The sequence below is a fragment of the Mustela erminea genome, chromosome 14 (assembly GCF_009829155.1).
Source record: "Mustela erminea isolate mMusErm1 chromosome 14, mMusErm1.Pri, whole genome shotgun sequence".
NCBI lineage: Eukaryota > Metazoa > Chordata > Mammalia > Carnivora > Mustelidae > Mustela > Mustela erminea.
In genome coordinates this window covers 48,896,665-48,915,488 of record NC_045627.1, presented here as the reverse complement: position 1 = coordinate 48,915,488, position 18,824 = coordinate 48,896,665, and the positions used below count along the sequence as shown (strand labels likewise).

Here is an 18,824-nt window from a genome sequence, read left to right as displayed (position 1 = left end):
CTTAGTGTGTGTCAACCTCACTTGGAGGGCTTTTTAACCCCAGATGGCTGGCTTCACCCCTGCATTTCCAATTCAGCAGGTATGGAAGGGCTTGAGAAACTTCCTAAGAAGTTCCCAGGGATGCTCATCTTGCTGGTCCAGTGAACACTTTTTGAGTAGCTCTGGTCTGAAGGAACGCTAAGCCGAAGAGTACCCAGAAAACTGAAGCTTACTTTCTTCCAAACCTTATTCAACAAATGTAACACTTTCTTGATTTCAGTTACCATGCCAAGAACTAGAGATATTACAGGATGCAGAATCCCTGATGTCAGGTGCCTTAGAGTCTATCAACACATAAATGGGCAGAGACAAAGCAGGTAATTGCCAAGAGGGGTAATTACTGGGGGCAGTAAAACAGTGAGCATTTGTACACATGGGTACAGAGACATACAGTCCTGGGGATGCTAGAGACAATTTCTAGAACATGTGACCTTGAACCTAGGAAATTGCTTTTAGGGACAAGAAACACCACATCAACTCCTGGCTCTGGTTGACCTTAGGCCAGTTAATTTTCTTTCAGTCTCAGATTCCTCATCAACTAAGCAGTCCTGAGTCATTCAACACCATGACCATGGGCATGTTCTAAGCACAGGGCCACAAAGTGAACAGGCCTGACAATCTCTCCCTGCTCGCAAGAAGCTCATGCTCTGCTAGCAACAGCAAGACCTGAGACAGAGCATTACCTGCAGATGCATAAATGAGCTGTGACAAAATGCAGTCAGGATGGGAAGGACAGGGAACAAGAAGGAAGACCAGATGATTTTAGGGGGATTGTCATGGAGGGCCTTTTGAGGAGGGAAGCTCTGAACTGAGACCTGGAGGAGAATGAGGCTGTATTTGCCATGTGAGCTGTGCTATGGGGGTGGACATGCAAGTAGATATGACTTTAAGAACTCTGGCAGTTGGGTTGCCTGGGTAGCACATTTGGTTGGCTATCTGACTCTTGGTTTCAGCTTGGGTCTTGATCTCAGGATCTGGGATTGAACCCCATGTCGGGCTCCACACTTGGTGTGGACTCTGCTTGGGATTTTCTCTCCTTCTCCCACTCTCCCTCTCTCTTCTTTCCATTCTCCCTCTCTTCTCTCTCTCTCTCTCTCTCAAATAAATAAATCTTAAAAAAAAAAAGAACTCTGATGTTCAACTGTCAATAAAATATGCTTATATTCATCACCATCATCCTTATTCTTCATGACCATAACTGTTGCTATTACATCACAATTTTTACAGTTACTGTAAGACCACGATGGCAAGTGCATGAGCAAAGGCCCAGGGGCACGTGGTCTCCCAGGCACATATGGAAAGGTCAAAGTTCAGTAGCACTAAAGCACACAGAATTCATGGGGTGGTAAACAGCAACACTTGAGAGCCCAGTAACACTTCTGTGGACCAGACCAGACCCTAGACTTTCTCTTCAGAAACCACTGGAGAAATCTAGTAGCAAGGTGACATGTTCATATTTGTGTAGGAAAAGTCCCTGTAGGCTCTCTCTGTTCTGCCTGCAGCGTGGGGAGTAGGAGAAGGTGAACAAGACTGTGGGCGATGGGGAGAGGTCAACAGTGTGCATCAGGGTGCAGAGGTGGGGCACAGAGTGACAGATATTTCTGAGGAGTCAAGAGCAGAGTACAGTTGTCCATTGGCTTGGAGAGTGAAGAGGCATGGCCAATGGAGAAATCACCATCTGAACAGGACATGCCTCTCCCCCACCCCACAGCAAGCTACAACCGAAGGAAGACAGACCCTGGAGGCAGGACTTTGGGGACCCTGCTGCGGGATGTCGGGCAGGTGATTTTGCCATGCAGTGCTCCTTTCTGTCAAATAGGATATTCTCCTGCTTCACGGGAAAGGGTATTGTGAGGACTGAGTCAGATGACAGGTATGAAAAGCACTTTGGCAATTGTAAAACACTTTTCAAATGCAAGGTGCTATTTTTATTACCCTCGGTTTCCCTGTATAGAATGTGACCCAATAACTGGAGGACGGTGTCTGTCTGCTCCTGAGGGAGCGACAAAGGAGGAGATGGAAGGCCCCCAGCTGCAGCTGCTGGGGCCTCTGGACCAGGCCTGAGCTAGCCCCCCAGGGGCCCACCCTTTCCCACACGGCCCTTAATGTGTCTCTCGTTTAAAATGATTTGCTAGGCAAAGCTGTGTACATCATCAGAGAAAGGCGGCAGCCTTGGATGATTCAATGGCTGCAAGGAAATAATCCCTATGGTCTCTAATGGGAGCTAAGAAGGCAATGACATGATTACCATGCATCCTGCCCCTATGAAGCCACGCAGGGCAGCTGGCGCCCGGTGCAGACAGGCGCTCTCAGCGGGGGCATTCCCTGCGCAAAGCATTGACGAGAACTTAAGATGAATTCCTCTTTGTTGGGCTTTGGAAATGGAAACCTATTTAGGACTAGGCTGAGCACGTGGAGCTGTGGAAGTCCTTTTGCTCCTCAATGAGTTCCCCCCACCCCTGCCCCTCCTTTCCTTTCCTTTCCTTTGTTCTCCGCCCCCCCCCCCCCCCAAACCAGCTTCTACTTCCCTTTCTGGTCTGTCCATCTCCTACTGGGACAGCGCAAAGTAATCCCACAGGCACGTTCCCTAATGGGTTCGGAGCCCAGCCATTTAGCGACTTGGGCGTCCCCTGGAGCGCCGAGCCCCAGCCTGCCAGGGGTTCGCGGTGCAGGTGCCGCGGATGGGTAAGAAGCGTGGGAGGCCTGTCTTCACACTCACGCCTGCTTCTGTCCCGTGGAATGGGATCGCACATATTGACATGTGGCTCTGCCTGTCCTTGTAGATGTGTTTACGGGTGTGTGCCTTGTGGCTCAGCATGGCCTTCTGTCCCGTCCTTCACCCCAGCCAAGCCTTCTGAGGACTTGTTCCGAGTGCAGCAATGTTTGTACTGTGAGTCTCCTGAGGTTCCACGGGAATCTGCAAACATTGGCAAACTCATTTGCTATGAAGGATTTTACATCAAGACTCCTCCAAGGGCCACAACAAAATAGCTCAATCCCAAATTGCAAAAGGAGCTGTGGGTCTGCTCCAGGTTCTCTCCTTCCCTTCCCAAGGGCTGAGCTGTCTTGCCTAGCCCAGCCCAGCTCCTCAGAGCTCCGCTCCCACTGTCTCTCAAATTGGAAACTTGAACCCTAGAGGAAGTCCTGGATCTGGGCAAGCAGTCCCTGTGCTGGCTCCGCTCCTATGGTTGCCTTGCCTTCTCCCAGGGCCTCAGTTGGAATAGATTATGGCCTTTCCCCCCCAGAGCTCATCCCCTTCCTAAGCTAAGCCATTGTCCATTCAAGGCTGCCCTGTTTCCTGCAGTAGGGACCACTGTCCTTGTTTGAGCCTCTGTACACAGCTGACATTTGCATTAATTCAACAAATATTTACTTCTTAGCAATTACTGGGGATACAAATGAAAATAAGACATAGCTCCTGCCTGTAACAAACCTACAATCTAGAGGAGTGAACAAGCGACTGAGAGATGTAAACAAATAAGGACAGTCTATTATTTTAGGATTGCTTTGTAATTTGAAAATGTTTGCATTTACTGAAATTTATCTTTGAAGAATTGGAATGAAATAGAGCATCTGATTCAGAATTCCCAGGGATCTCCTGTTATTACTGAGAGTTGCAATAATATCACAAGCCTTACCACCATCTCACCATATCTGGAGCTCTAGCTCCATTATATAGTGGGGAAACTGAGGCACAAATCTTTTAAATGACTTGCCAAAGACCAGACATGGAGAAAGCAGCAGAGCTATACATCACATACTTGCTGATTTGATGCTAATAGCCTCCCTCTTTACCCTGCTCTAACCTGTCTTCCTCTGATACTCTCCTTTTCCCAATGGGACTTGTCACCAGCCTGCCAAATGGTGGAGAGTGACCCTTTTTAGGTCATCGACATGCAAGACTTTAAGTTCTGAAGTCAGGCCAGCCTCAGACATGTGACATGACAGGAACATTTTCCCATTCAGAGGATCATTAAAGGAAATGAAAGCCGGCAGATCATTGTTATGCATGAGGAAACAACATAAATGGGAAAATCTATGAACATCATATCCATAAGTCTCTGGGAAATTTGCAGCGGAAACAAATGGGCCACAGTATGAATGGGTAATGCTTCACCGATGGGAATCTGGGAACCTTGGGGGCCAACCTCACAGCAGAATGATCTATTTGTTCAGCATGAAATGAATAGTCTGCCAAAACAGAGGAAAGGCAGTATAACCACCTGCTCCTTGACCATAAGATCTGTGCATCTGGGTTTTGACTTCTGGAAGATGAAGGAATGCTTAAGCATATTCCTCTGGGCATATAGGAGATATATGGTAGATTCTTCCACAGGTGGATGAAAGCCCTTGGACCATGTCCCTGAGATCCTGGCAGAGTTTGGAGATTAGTGTTTGTTCCATGCTCCTCAGGTTCTTCCTAAAGATAGGAATTAGGAGATAAGGCTACTTTAGGAAGTTGGACATGGCATCCAGCACAATGCCTCAGAGGACAGGGATTATTCAGCAAGCCCCAGTCCTTTCTGATAAAAGGACAGTTCCTGGTCAATCGGTGGGATATTTGATTGTCAAGATTTCCATTCTGACCCTACTTAAGCATATTCTGAATTTTCTCCAAATCCTTATCTACTTGGGAATACAGTCCCACTTCTACTAAAAAAGTATCTTCCTCATGCGGATCTGATTGATTCATTATTGGCAAGCCCACAGTCCCTCCCCTTGGGCGTCCTTAGTTCTCCTCTGGGAAGCGTGAATCACACGCAAAACACACTGGAATGAGTTTGTCCTTGCCCAGCATGTACTGCTTCAGGATTTTCCAACAGGAATCCTCTGGACGGTTACATATTCTCTTCTTTGGATTCCATAATTTTACAGAGGAGAGGCTCAGGGAAACTTCTATAATATAGTATAATCTCATCTCTTTTTTTTTAAAAAGAAGAATCATGAGTTAACCTTTAGTGAATGTTTAAGTGCACAAACTATAGGAAGTACTTATCGTATATTATCTCATCTAATCCTCACACATACATTCATACCAGAAACACTACAATTTCCATTTTGTAAGTGCAGAGACTAAGAGTCAAAGAGCTGATAGTACAGAACCAGGCATTTGCACCCAGGTGCCTCTGACTTCAAAGTCTGTACCCTTGGCCACCCGGCTGATTCAGAACTCTTTTTTACAAATTAGAGGATTAAATGCGCTGAGATACACTCAGTAAAAAACCCTATTTAATGTTGCTTGGCATGAAACAACATTGACAGCTTTGCTAAGCTCTGCCAGGGACCATTACTATAGTCAGCAGGTACATCCCTTCCTGACCTATGTGCTCAGAACAGGACAATTGTGTAGACATTGTAATAGTCGTATTGCTGGTGGTAATGGTGATGTTGATGGCAGAATTTACTGAGGGACTAGTAGGTGCTAGGTGCTTTGCATGCTGTAGCTCATCTAATCTTCCCAATTACAATAAAGAATGAGTCCTATTATTATCCTGTTCAGTAGATGGGGACACTGGAACAATCGAGACCTATGTTGCCCAAGGTTATACCACTAGGAAATGGTAGAACAGGGATTTGTACCCAGACTTGTCTGAATTCTCAGCCCCTTGGATGGTGTCTGCTTTTGTCCTTCGCTTGGAGGGTGGCCAGTCCAGCCTAGTGGAGCTCCACCCACCCTGATAGCTCAGACTCTCAAACGACCTGATGAATTTCTTTCAAGGTCTTGAGCACATCAGAAAAGGCAGGCCCCCTTGTCCATCTGTCCATCTGCCTTCTAGAATGCAAAGCATGAGAGCCTGTGTGGGCTCTGCTGTCAGCCAGAGAGCTCTTCTGTGGAGCCTGTGAGGGAAAGAAAGTCCCACAAGCCCCATTGCAGCAGCGTGGGCATTGCTTGTGTGGAGCCCTATAGACCAGGAGTAGATTAAAGCTCCAAGATACACGAATTTCAAAATTGAAGCAATAAAGCACATTTTTTTTTCTCGGCTTGCAATTGCCCCTTAATTGGACCATGAATAGCAATTACACTATAAAGCCTAACAGGAATGTGTGGGTAATTAGAGTATGTCTTGGGCGGTGGGTTTTAATGGAGGAACCCGGGTAATCATTGAGTGACTTTCACCCTCTACCAAGTGATAAAATCATCATGAAACGCCTATCAATCACTCAGAAAAATTGCAAGTGTGATTTTAATTCCTGCTAGAATAGGTCTAAGAAGACTGGAAAGCCACTGTGCCCAGAAGGCTCTGTGTCCTTGAAGAAGTGGGACAAGCAGAAGCAGAGGTGTCCCCACGTTTTGGGAACCTACAATGTCCTGTCTGCAGCTGCTTGCACACATCACTTGTTTCAGTCCTCAGTATGGCTTTGTGGGGAGGATATCTTTATGCCCATTGCCTGGATAGAGACAGTGAGACTCATAGTAATTTAAACTCCTACAGCTAGGGAGGGACTGATCAGAATTTAGATCCAAGTGTTTCACTTAGGTCAAACTTAACATTCATGACCTTTCAACGCGACAGTTGCTCAAGACTTACTGAGCACTTATGATGGGCAGCGCTTTCTATAAATCATGTGATTTTGTACTTTCAACAGCTCAATGAGGTAGGTTTTTCCAAAAAATCACATTTATGAGCAAAAAAGTAGATATTTGATAGGAATGGTAATTCTTATCTTGGACTATCAGCTTCCTCTACCCTTCTCATCACACTCACACAGAAACATACACTCACACACACACCCTATTTCTTCTGTCCCCCATCTCTACTTTCCAGTAACTGAAGCCCCATTTTACAGATAATACAAGAGATAACTTCAAGGATTGGAGAAATGGCATGAGAAATGGAAGGCTCCCCCCAAAAAAATAAGCCAGTGAAGGAGCTACCAATGTCAGAAGCTGAGTCACCTCCCAGGGACTAGAAAACAGGGTAGACTGCACACACCAGCATAATCTCAACCGAGGAGCAACAGAGCGGGTATTTACCTATCAACTATTTATCTGCCAACTTCGCAAGTCATAGTTGGGGTTCCTGGAGGATCCATGCTTCTAGCTCACAGTGAACATAGCAAAATGGGTTCCCTAGGAGAAGCCCCTCAGCAAACCAGGTTAGGCACTTACAGGTGGTAAGTCAGGAGCAGGGCACCAGTCCAACAGCAAAGGAACAAGCTGGTCTTCAATGGACCAAGAGCAATAGAGAGGCAATAGAAAGCAGATTTTGGAACCAGATAGACCTGGCTAGGTAGGTTTGCTATGTTGTCCTCTGTCAGAGATTGACCTAAGCTATGGGTTCGCTATTTTTCATTCAGTTCAGTTCAACTCAACTCACATGGGAGCCAGGGGATGGATGCCCACATCACAGGGTAGAGTAGAAAATTCCAAGGGGTAAAACTTACCAGATCTTGACTCTGCACTTACCTGGCATACAGGTCAAGATAGTAATTCACCCCATGCCTTGGAAACTGCCTTAAGACCTAACAATAAGAGGCAGTTTCTGGTCTAGTCAAAATATCAAATCAATCATTTAGGTTTTCTAAAGTAGGAATGCGTAATTTGCAACTTCTCTATCTAGGGGGTCATAGAGGCCTTAGATAGTTTACTGAAATCTCTTAGCTCCCATCCCAGAAATACACACAGAAGCTACAAAAAGACATCTACAGAAAGCAGATGGGACATTTCCACAATCATCTGGGGGAATCAGTACATAAGTCCAAGGACATTTATTGAATTTGCTGGGTTTTTGCCTGCTGTGTACATTCTCAAGTCCTAATCCTGGTCTTGATGTAAGTCCACCACGTGGGATTCTTGGAAAAAAAGCATCCTGAATGGTGTCTATGAGTGGCTGAGGGCCAAAGAGGACCCTTATTATTTCTTCCAGTTCCCAGCAGCATCAGGACCATATGCTTCAGTAGGGACAAAAGCATTTCGTGAATCATTTGCTCAGTTGGGCTTTGGGCCATTGGTTTCTCTTCATGTCAGCGTCCTCCCAGAAAATGATTTAGGTCAAACTCAAGGATAAATGCTGACTGGTTTATTCCAAGCTTTCAAGTATAAGAAAAGCAGTGATGGAAAATAGAAACCAAGATTGGAGTTACTTAACCTAAGAGATGTCAGTTTTCCATGGGAAAAACAAACAAACAAACAAACAAACACCAATCTGTAAACATCTTGGCTCTAATATTGGCTTGTTCCTTTTGGGAAAGGAAACCTCCACATGGGGGTGATATAATATTTCACTACCTTTTTATAATTGAATTCCTAAATTTTGCTTGCTAAGATTCCTCTTCCTTATGAAGCAGAATAGGTCAGAACTACGCAGCAGCGAGACCCATAACTTGACATTGCCCTGTGTCCTCATTTTCTTCTCCCTTTATTCCCTCCTACAATATTTCAGGATGGAGAGACCCATTCAAAGCTTCAGAGGAGGAGTCCTACTATTTCTACTCTGTCCCAAGGGGCTCTTCAATGTAAGAAAAGACTCTGTCCCACTGGGACTACGGGGGACTGAGGAGGATCACTTAACCCCAGGTTTACTGCAGAGCAACTTCCTCCCCACCCCCACCACCAAGCTCTCTTTCTGTGGAAGAGAAATCTGCTACCATCTGTATGTGACAAGAACAAGTGGCTAGGGGACTGTTTGAGTCACTGGTAAGGATTTATTTCTCCTTTAGAGATTAAAATAGAGGCATATTTTATGTCTTTTTCCCATCTTCCCTGTTTCTCTCTTACCTTCATTTGTCCTCCATAAAGTATATAGTTATCAACAGGACTCTCAAATGTCATACAACCAGGGAACACATTGGAGACCCAAGGGTGACAGAAAAATAACAAGAATATTACCTGTCCTCCTACCCCCAATCTCCGGATAGACATCCCTATAGATCAGCATGTTGTGTAGTTATGGACACAAGGACTTGGGAACCAGGTAATCCTGGTCAGAGAGCTGAGCTTCATGCTACCTGGGTGACCCTGGGCAAGGCTTTCTCTGAGTGTCTGTTTCCTCAGAGCAAACTGGTGACACTCATATCTGTTGGGGTTCTTGAGAGGATCATATGAAATGACATATGTGAAATACTGGATTTTACGTGCCCGATAAATGTGAGGGCTCCTCCCTACTGCTCCGGGTTCCTGGAAATCTCTGTCACCTTTCCGTGCCATGTGTTAAAGTATAACCACATCACAGTGGATCCCACAAAAGTAGAAAAAGGGACACGTTTTTAAAAAGGATGTATAACCAGAGGAAACATACGTGACTTTGGAGATCTTACTGAGATGTCAGATAGGGTTTCCAGGTAAACAGCCAGTTAACCAGGTTTTTAGTTTGAATATGCCCAAACAGTGCAGAGGAATATATTTGCACTAAAAAAAAAAAAAAAAAAAAAAAAAAATCTATTGTTTATTCAAACTTCAAATTTAGCTGGATGTCTTGTATTTTTCCTTCCTAATTCTGGCAACCTCCTTGTGCATGCATTTCACTGCTCTGAGCTGCCCTACCTGCCTGATGAGTGCAAGAGCTCTAGAGCATCATTTAAATTAGGTAGCTTTAATTTGGATCCTGAGCCATGGTGACTGTCCTGCATAATCTTACTCATGTTTTAGGCAACTGCAGAAAGGTATTAACAAGCTTCAGGCAAGTAGAAACAAATATCTTCTTATGATATGTAGATTTGCCAAAAGCAATACAATAGCAAAATGAAAACAGAGCAGCCAGAACCAGATAAACACGTTACCTCTTCATTCAGTGCCATCAATCTATAAAGGGAATTTAAAATTTTTGTCATAGGAGTATGGTGATACACTCTTAGAATATGTAGATTTGCCAGTAGCAATAGACAAGCAAAATGAAAACAGAGTGGCTGGAACCCACAGAATGTTTTTTACTTCTCTATCCAGGAGCATCAGTCTCCAAAGGAGATTTCAATATTTTATTTTGTTTTAAGAGAGTTTCTTTGTCTGTGCTAACACAAGAAGTTGGAGAAGGACAAAGAAGATTTGTCTAGCAGAGAGAAGGTGCAGCGTGGCTATCCAGATGCTGGATTTGTGGTTGCCCCTCCGTAGGGGAAAGTGGTTCTTTGGAGAGTAGAGACAGGTAGACTCTTAGAAGTATGTGCAGTAGGAAAATCTGAGCTCAGAGGGTAAATCCTATAATCTTGCCTTTAGATTGATATTTTTGAGCCATTTCCGTGTTTGCTGTTTTTTTGGTATTCCATCTATCTCTTGCTATGTAACAACTCTCCCTTCCTTTTGTTTAAAAACAATAACCACTGTTTATTATCTCTCAAAATTGTAGAGCCCACCTGGGGTTAGCTGGGGTGCCTTTGCTCCTCATTCAGTTGGCGAGGATTACAATTATTTGCAGGCTTGACTAGGCTGGACTCACTGAAATGATTAACGTTTGGGAGCACTGTTGGCTGGGAACTCAGTGGGGTGGTCAGCGGGAGAGCAGCCTGATCCTCTACCCAGCCTCTTCACACTGCCTGATCTACTCGCAGTGCAGCAACTGTGTTCCTAGGGCACACAAGCTGTATATCTCTTCAGGTCTAGATTTGCAAGTTATGCAGGGTCACTTCCACCACATTCTAACGGTCAAAGCAGATCCAAAGGCCAGCCCATGTTCAAGGGAAGGGGATTTGTCTTCACCTCTAGATGCAGAGAGTGGCAAAATAATAATAATAATAATAATAATTCACCACCATCTTTAATTATTCAGAGTTCATCCTGTGGACACAAATTATTTACATTCCTCTCACATGCAAAATACACTTCTCCACAACCCAGTGACCATAAAAATCTTATTTAATTATAGCATCAGACTTGGGCTTGAAGACCAGGATCTTATCATTTAATCATGTCCAAAAGTGTATGAAAAACACCCTGATGGATATGCCATTCTTTAAGGGTAGGTCTTTTGTGTGGTTCTTCTTGATTGGATGGCCTATGAATTAAAGAGAGCCCAGCATGCAGTGGTAATAGACATAGAACAACAACTATAGAAACTCAACGTTCACAGGGGGAGGAAATGCCAGGCATATAAATATCATCATTTCAGAGCAATTCTGAATTCTGACTTGGCAAATGTCACAACTCCCCCTGCTCTGGGGGTAAGGGAGGTATACTGATCAGGACCTGGGTTTGCCCCCTCAGATCTTAGTTGTGTTAGATCTGTTTCTCCTAAGATCTTAGCTTTGTTGTCTGGGCCATTGGTTTCACCCTGAGTCATCTCTTCTGTATTGACTGTATTTTCTTATTTTCTGTATTCTCGATGCCCTGGCAATTGGAGCCTTTAGACTGGAGAGATTGCCCCTTCTGGGGCTAGCTAACTCTTAGAGATAGGAAACTCCCTCCTCTTCTACTATACCTCTGACATCAACCAATTTAGAGCCGATACACGCAACCATGTATTTTTCCGAACTCTTACACACCCATACCACTTTTGCCCGAAATCACACCAGGGCCAACTAGGGACTACTTGAATACACCAGAGTCCACCTGAAATTATATAAACTACCTAATCCTGGGCTTACTCAGCTTATCTACCCTACCTCACCCATTCCTTCCTCCAAAAATCCTCATAAAGTCTCTCTGGATCATTCTTTCCCTTCTAGCCCTTCTCTGCTTCCTGACCATCTCGGGTCTATCTCCATGGTCCCGCATGGTTTGGCATGCCTCCTCTTGCTTTTTGCTTTAGGGATCTGTGAATATAAGCTATGCCCTTCATGGCAGTTATTTCCATGTCTGCTATCTTACCATACTTAATTTAAAATAAAATGCTGGGTACATTTTATTACATCTCCTTTCACCTAAAAAAATGATCCATGTTTACAGTGGAATAGCTTTCTCAGGCTCTTTGCTATCTAAAAAAGACTGGGTTATAGAGGTGTTCTCATTACGTGTTAGTCAGCATTTGATCATGAAGGAGATCTATGGCAAGTACTGTAGAATGTGGGATTTATTATAGTAACTAACCTCCACAGTTGTGGAGGAATTGTGTCAGTGAAGATCTAACAGGGAAAGTTGGATGAACAGAGGAAAGGCACAGACTGAGTCTCCTGGACATATGAAGCAAGTGGACAAGATGAAGTTGCTGAAAAACTTTACCAAAGTGGACTGTGGAGAGGATATGGGGGAGACTTCCAAGGAAAGCTATCACTTTTATGTGGCTGCTGCCTTTGAGGGACCATAGAGCAGTGTCTGATGGGACCACTGGGACAACTGTTAACTCTCAGAGCCAGGATCCAGAAGATAAGGACACAGAGCAGATGAGACCTAGGATCAGTTGGAAGCCATCTGTGTTTGACCTCCATCTAGTCTTTGGCATACTTGTCTTTACTCCAGACATTCAATTTTGTTCTCCTTTCCAGAGGACAGGCCCTCCTGCACCTGTAACAGAAGAATGTTTCTCCTTCTCAGAGTCTTTGTGGACAGAGTTGGTTTGTAGTGCCTGAGTTACTCTCCCTGTCTCAGCATTATCTAGCCCACCCCTTCACCCTATGGTCCAAGACAGAACAGGCAATTGACAGACTATAATAGAGGACACCCTGCAGCTCATTCCTCCATTTCCTCCTTCCCTTTCTTCTGGCTTTCTGTGCTTTCTTTATGCTGGGCTCATGCACTCAGGACCTGCGATGCACCTAATGCTGGGCTGGGTGCTGGGGCAGATCACACCGGGGGGACTGAGTGAAGATGCAGCTTCATGTATCTGTGGCTGCTTGCCTTATTTATTCACCCAACCGTTGTAATTTGAGATAGTGTTTGTGGGACTTTGTGTGGGGGTGAGAGAGGCACCCCTCTCCTTCTCTAGCAGCGGACAGGAGACACAGACACTTGCAAAGAGGCACAGCAGATATTGCAAAGACCACAGGGGAGTTGAGGACAAAGTGCTGGAAGGCATTAAGGTTGAAAGGATACATTAAAGTTAGATTATGGGAGTCCTTTAATGCTTGTCTAAGGATTTGGACCTGTTTCTGTGCCTAATGGGAAGTCATTAAAGATTTTTGAGATGCAGACGCCTATGGTAAGAGCTGGATTTTAGGGAAGTGCTATGCCATGGAAGGATTCAGAGCTGGAGACAGTGAGTTAGGCTTATCAGCTAGGGGCTGAGGGAGGGGAGCTGTCATTGAGTCATATGAGTGCTGGAGCTGGAGTCCCTGTGGTGTGCATACTCTTGGGCTGATTGCCAGTAACTCTAAGGTCTCACAGTTGAGGGAGTGGGAGGTACTGAGAAAAGGTCGTACCGTCCTGTTGGTGGCGACAGGTCTCAAGCTGGTGGGTTGAGGATGCTGGGATGTAAGGCCTGCTGGAAGACAGGGTGTATGCAGGACTCAAGAGATGGTATCACACAAGACAAATTCACTTGGTCACACAAGGCCAGTAAACTGTTCTTTTGGCCATGTCCACTCTGACAAATGAACCTTTTCTTGCTACCAGATCAATAGTCACTGAACTAAAGAATTGTTGGAGATAATTTTTAACTCAGTGGAGCCTATTTCCTATAAATCATGTTTATTTATACATCCATTCATTCACAAATATTGGTTAAGCATATGCTGTAGCATCATGATAGGTAGTACATTAAAGGTGGGGGTGGGAGTGTGTGCCTGTCCTTTCCCCCATGAAATAATGGTGATGGTAGGTGGCAGTATATTCTTTCCTTTCCTTTTTTTTTTTTTTAAATAAATAATGCCTTTGTTTGGCGAAATAAAATATTGACAACCTTATGTTAATATCCCACATCCCTCCCTAGTCCATGATTCTCTGGATAGAAATCATTGCTTTGAGACAAAGGCTGCACATAGTTTTTATCCTGTTCAAATGTTTATTATGGACTTATAAAGGCAATGATGATATTCCTATCAAGTTTCTGCATGACCAGAATAGGAAAGTGTTCTAATATGCAAGTATCCAATATGCTGGGCCATGGTCCAAAGCTTTCTGGAAAAAATGGCCCATGCCGTCAGGAGATGGATTAGGGAAGCAGCTGCCCACACAGAGGAAGGTTCTGGTGAAAGTAGAGACACCATAGTTCAGAGGACAGCAGGACTAGGGATCTGGAGCTGGCCAGCATGCTCTGAAGAGTAACACTGACAGACCTGGGGAGTATAGGAAAGAGTGGTTGGTATGGGGAAGCCATTCTTTTGTAATAGAAACAAATGAAAGACAGGTGTTTCATTAAAAATAAAAAAAAGTGATGGCTGAGACAAAAGGTGAAAAGTAGCCCAAGAGTACTTATAAAAACAACAACAACAACAACAAAAGCCCACAAAGTCACACTATTGTATTATAGAGACTTCTGGATGGTTTGTGTATCCCACCAGGATGCAGAACTAGGGATAGTGGGAGGAGAAACTCAGAAACTCAGCTGGTCTTACTGTCAGAAGAAAAAAAATATGCCAACTCTTGGCATTTACCCCACATGGAATATACTGCTGTTTCTTCTACTTGCTCGTTCAGTGTATAGCTCCTCAACGAACAGTCCCCATGTTGGAGCATTTGGTGCATCTCCAAACCACTAACATACCTGGCTCCTAGTGGGGGACAGGCAAGCACATTGAATGTAATTGAATGATTTACTGCTCAGGTGTTGATTGGCATCCACCACGGCAAGTTCTTGCACAATTCTTTCTAGGCCCACTCCGTTTTGTTGATCCATAAGTAGGGATCACCCAGCATACTAAAATCTTAACTTGTATTCCCTCCAGTACAGGACTTCTTGAGATTAAAAAAATAGCACTCTGCCTCAGTTTCTCCATATGTACAAAAGAAATTCCTGGGAGTCCATAGCCTAAATGGTGACTAATTGAAGATACACAAAGATATGCCTCTTGTGGCATGACTGACATGACAATGATTGATTGACGATGAGTGAGGCTCAACAGAGTGGGGCAGAAATGGCAGGGAGGAAGGACGCAGCTCCTGTGGGATCAGATAAGATTCCCAGGGGAGATGGTATTTGTGCTGAATTTGCTAGCAGGGAGAGGGGTAGAGGGGTGAGGTAGGAGGTGAGACAGGAGAAGACAGTTACACCCAACCTGAAAGTATAGAAACAAGAAGGCTTGGGGAAGCTAAAGACATGATTTGACATGAGGGGAACACAAGGTTTGAGAGGGAGGGTTGAAGTGACAAAAGACAAAGCTGTACAAATACATAAAGGGTCATGATGATGGTCTTCTGGGGCAGACTAAGGGGCTAGTGACATCCTATAGCCAACTGGGCTTCTTCTCAGGGTGGCCTATTCTGTGGGCCATAAAGCCTTCTAATGATGTGAGTTTCCCATCTTTAACACACATCTACTTAGATAATCCATATACAAAGGTACTGGCTTACAACAACTCAGATTTTTGGTGTGTTGTCTGCCATCAGAGAGATAGGACATTGGTTATCATGTTAGAAAGAGATCTTTATTTTCCCCTTCAAAATAAATGTTTTCTCTCCTCTCTTTTCTGCCTGTTTCTCTCATTTTGTTGGCAGTAAAAATCATGGCTTTGACAAATGATCAGGTGAGCTGCCTTCAGACTAAACAACAAAGGCGGTTTTTAAAAAATTATCATTTTATATTTAAAAATAAGCTTGGCTTCTTCCAGTGTTCCTGTTTTCTAGACTGATGACATTTCAGGTGGGCCTCTGTTGTAAGAGTAAACACTCCAAATTGCTCCTTCTCCTTGTCAGCTTCTTAAATTGAGATTGTTTGCTTGGAGAATCGTATTTTGATAAATATATGTTTTAAAGTGAAGTTCCCTTCACCTCATACGCAACAGCAGGTATTAAAAGTCACCGAAAATTGACATCAGAAAGTAGGAGGATTGTCTTAGGGCCATGGGCATAAAAGGCTGAAGGACTCCAGATAGTTTTAATAAGATAATTAGACGCCATTGCCTGAGTCGAGGATTAGACTTCTCTCTCTCTCTCTCTCTTTTTTTTTTTCCCCAGGAGAAAGCACAGGAGAAATAATGATTCTTAAAACCATCAGAGCAAAAAGAGATGGGAGAGGGGAATGAAAGAGAGGGAGGAGGAGGAGGGATGCCAAGCAGAAAATTTGCAACCATTTGCATGATAAACAAACACAACCAGGAAGCTTGTCCTTATACAAAGGCTGGAGTTGAGGGCTGGCTGGCCTGAAAGGAGGTGGTTTAGAATCTTGATAAAGCAGAAGGGAAGATGAGTCCCTCAGTCAGGTCACCCCCAGCCAGGCCTAAACCCTGCCAAGAGGTGGGCTTCCAACACTTTTCCTGAGAAAACGACCTTGCAGATAAGGTCCTTTACCCATTGCTTCTGTCCCAGGTGGTCTGGATGCTCACCACATCACTCCTGGGATCCTACTGTCTCCTGGAAGAGCAATCTTGGCTGCCAGCAGCCCCCTGGACTAAGGTGGTCCCACACATGGTAATGGGGTCCCACTCACTTTCTCAAGCATCACCCACCGGCTTCCCTGTCCTTAGTCTCCTGTCCCTTTTCTTTCCTTCTCATCTCCAATGCTAAATAATTCCAAATAAATATGATGACTCTGCAAAGCAAAGTGCTCCCAAGTGAAATGACTATGGTTAAAAGTACTAGTTAGTCAACAAGCAGCACTACTGCCAGGACCTCCCAGCACACCACACGTACAGGACTCAATGTGATAAGGCAGTGTCTCCTGTTATCCTCATACAAAACCTGTGAGGGGCAAGTTCTTTATACCCAAGACAGTTCGAGGCTGAGAAACACAAAGACCATACATGTGGTCACACAGCTAGTGACTGGCAGAGCCAGGTGTTGGGGCCCCCTGCACGTGGTCACTCTCTAGAACACTGAAGAGTAAGGGGCTGACCATCCATCCTCCTCATTGTTCACTTACCTGTGTGAGCATGAAACCCAGGATGCCTCTTTGGTATTTTCTGACCTCAGCAATTCTGACAAGTCTGATTTTCTGAATTTAATTTCTGCGACTCTTGATGAAAAGGATCAAAGAGTTGCCTTTCTGACCTTGCCCAAACCAACAGAACTCTCCAGGGCTCAAGCAACAGTGAACATGGAATTTGGAAACAGGCTTCTTCGGGACTGTGCCTACCTCTCCCAGAAGCCATTGACAGGTTCTAGATAAACACTCCGCGCTTCAGTTTCCTCATGGAAATAACGTCTTTCTCGTGGAGCTCTGATGAGGGCTAAATGAAATCTTGTACATAAAAGACCGAAGACAAAACCTGTCATAAAAATGTGCCAGGAAAATACAAGTCACTGCCCTTACTCTCTCACCTCCTCGGTAATCCCAGGCTTGTGCCAGGCGCTGCTGGGAATGGCAGCAGCCTAGTACCACTGATTAGTGTGTAATGTTCCCGGTGGCACCACCAGAGAGAGGCACAGGCTGACTCTCCCTTGCTGAGAGCCCATACTGCAGGCAGCGAGGTGAACTGGGTGATCATTGTTGAGGGGTGACCTTAGAGTACAGGGACCTGGACAGGACCTTTTTCAGTTCGTGCACCTAGTCACCTTCTAGCCCTGGCCTCTGACATGGGAAGTATTTGGTATGATGCCTGACGGAGAGGAAATGGTTAATGCACGTGGGTTCTTCTCTCCCTTTTATTTCCTTCCATGTTCAGATTTCAGGCCTCTACAAGGAATTGCGCTCTGGCCTGAAGGATTGGGAAGATGAACAAAGCGAGCTCTGACCGTCTTCGGATCCTGGGACTCTGTCCAGAGGAAGGATGGCCACCGCCCTGAGGTGAGAGCCTCAGAAGAAGGGGCATGAAGGATGAGCCGTCTCCCTCCTCAGCGCTGGGTCAGGGAGGCAGAAAATCACAATCACCAGGAGCCGTTCTTCATTTTCTACAATGAAATTTGGGAGGATCATCTTCAATCAGTGTCATTGCCGGGAAGGGAAGGAGCCACTTTATATGTTAACTCTGATTTCCCACAAAAAGAAAACCTTGATGAGGCCATCCTTCGGCATCTGCCATCGGCCCTTCATACCTGCCCCACCTGAGTCCCCTCCTCCCCGCCATACATGAAGAGCAGCTCATCCACTGGGCTGTCACTCTCTGTCAACCTCATCTCCACCTTGATTCCTGGGGGTGCTCCTTTCCTGATACCCTCTGTCAGCGGGTGCAGCTCCCTGAGGTTTCTTGTTTTTCTTTCCTCCTACACATATGCCTCTAAGGGGCTCCCGTAACACTCCTCCACACATGGGTCATCACGGTTGGCCTCGTTCCTGAGCCATGATGCCTCTCATATCCTTTATTTCCTTTTTGCCTCATTTAAATTTTTTTTTTTTTTTTATTAACATATAATTTATTAGCCCGAGGGGTACAGGTCTGTGAATTGTCAGGCTTACACACTTCACAGCTCTCACCACAGCACATACCTTCTGCAATGTCCATAACCCAACCACCCTCTCCATAACCCTCCCCCAGGCAACCCTCAGTTTGTTTTGTGAGATTAAGAGTCTCTTATGGCTGGTTTCCCTCCCAATCCCATCTTGTTTCATTATTTCCTTTCCTACCCTCCAAACGCCCCACTTTGCCTCTCAAATTCCTCATATCAGAGAGATCGTATGATAATTGTCTTTCTCTGATTGACTTATTTTGCTAAGCATAATACCCTCCAGTTCCATCCACGTCATCGCAAATTTGCCTCATTTTTAAAGTTTGAGAAATTACACATTTGTCCTTTAGGCTATGGTTCCAACATGGAGCTTTGCTAAACTGCCTTGAGGTGCTCGACCTGAGATCCTGCCAATTTTATTCAAGTCATTAGAACTTCTCTTCCAGAGCTTTTCTAGTGGGATGAACACATGTTTTACCCTAGTCCATAGGTGAAGCCTGAG

General features: G+C 44.8%; 1 long non-coding RNA gene across 2 annotated transcripts in view; it reads right to left on the bottom strand.

Moving 5' to 3' along the window:
- Window positions 1–1,124: 1,124 nt before the first annotated feature.
- LOC116573490 overlaps window positions 1,125–18,824 on the bottom strand; it is a 32,065-nt gene continuing 14,365 nt past the window's right edge. The window contains exons 2-3 of one of the 2 annotated variants that reach the window (XR_004278834.1): window positions 16,860–17,827; window positions 1,125–2,956 (exon numbers count right to left, since the gene is read on the bottom strand). This is a non-coding gene — a long non-coding RNA (uncharacterized LOC116573490). Of the gene's footprint in view, window positions 2,957–14,801; window positions 17,828–18,824 lie in introns of those variants that run through there. The other variant, XR_004278833.1, reaches the window with a different exon arrangement.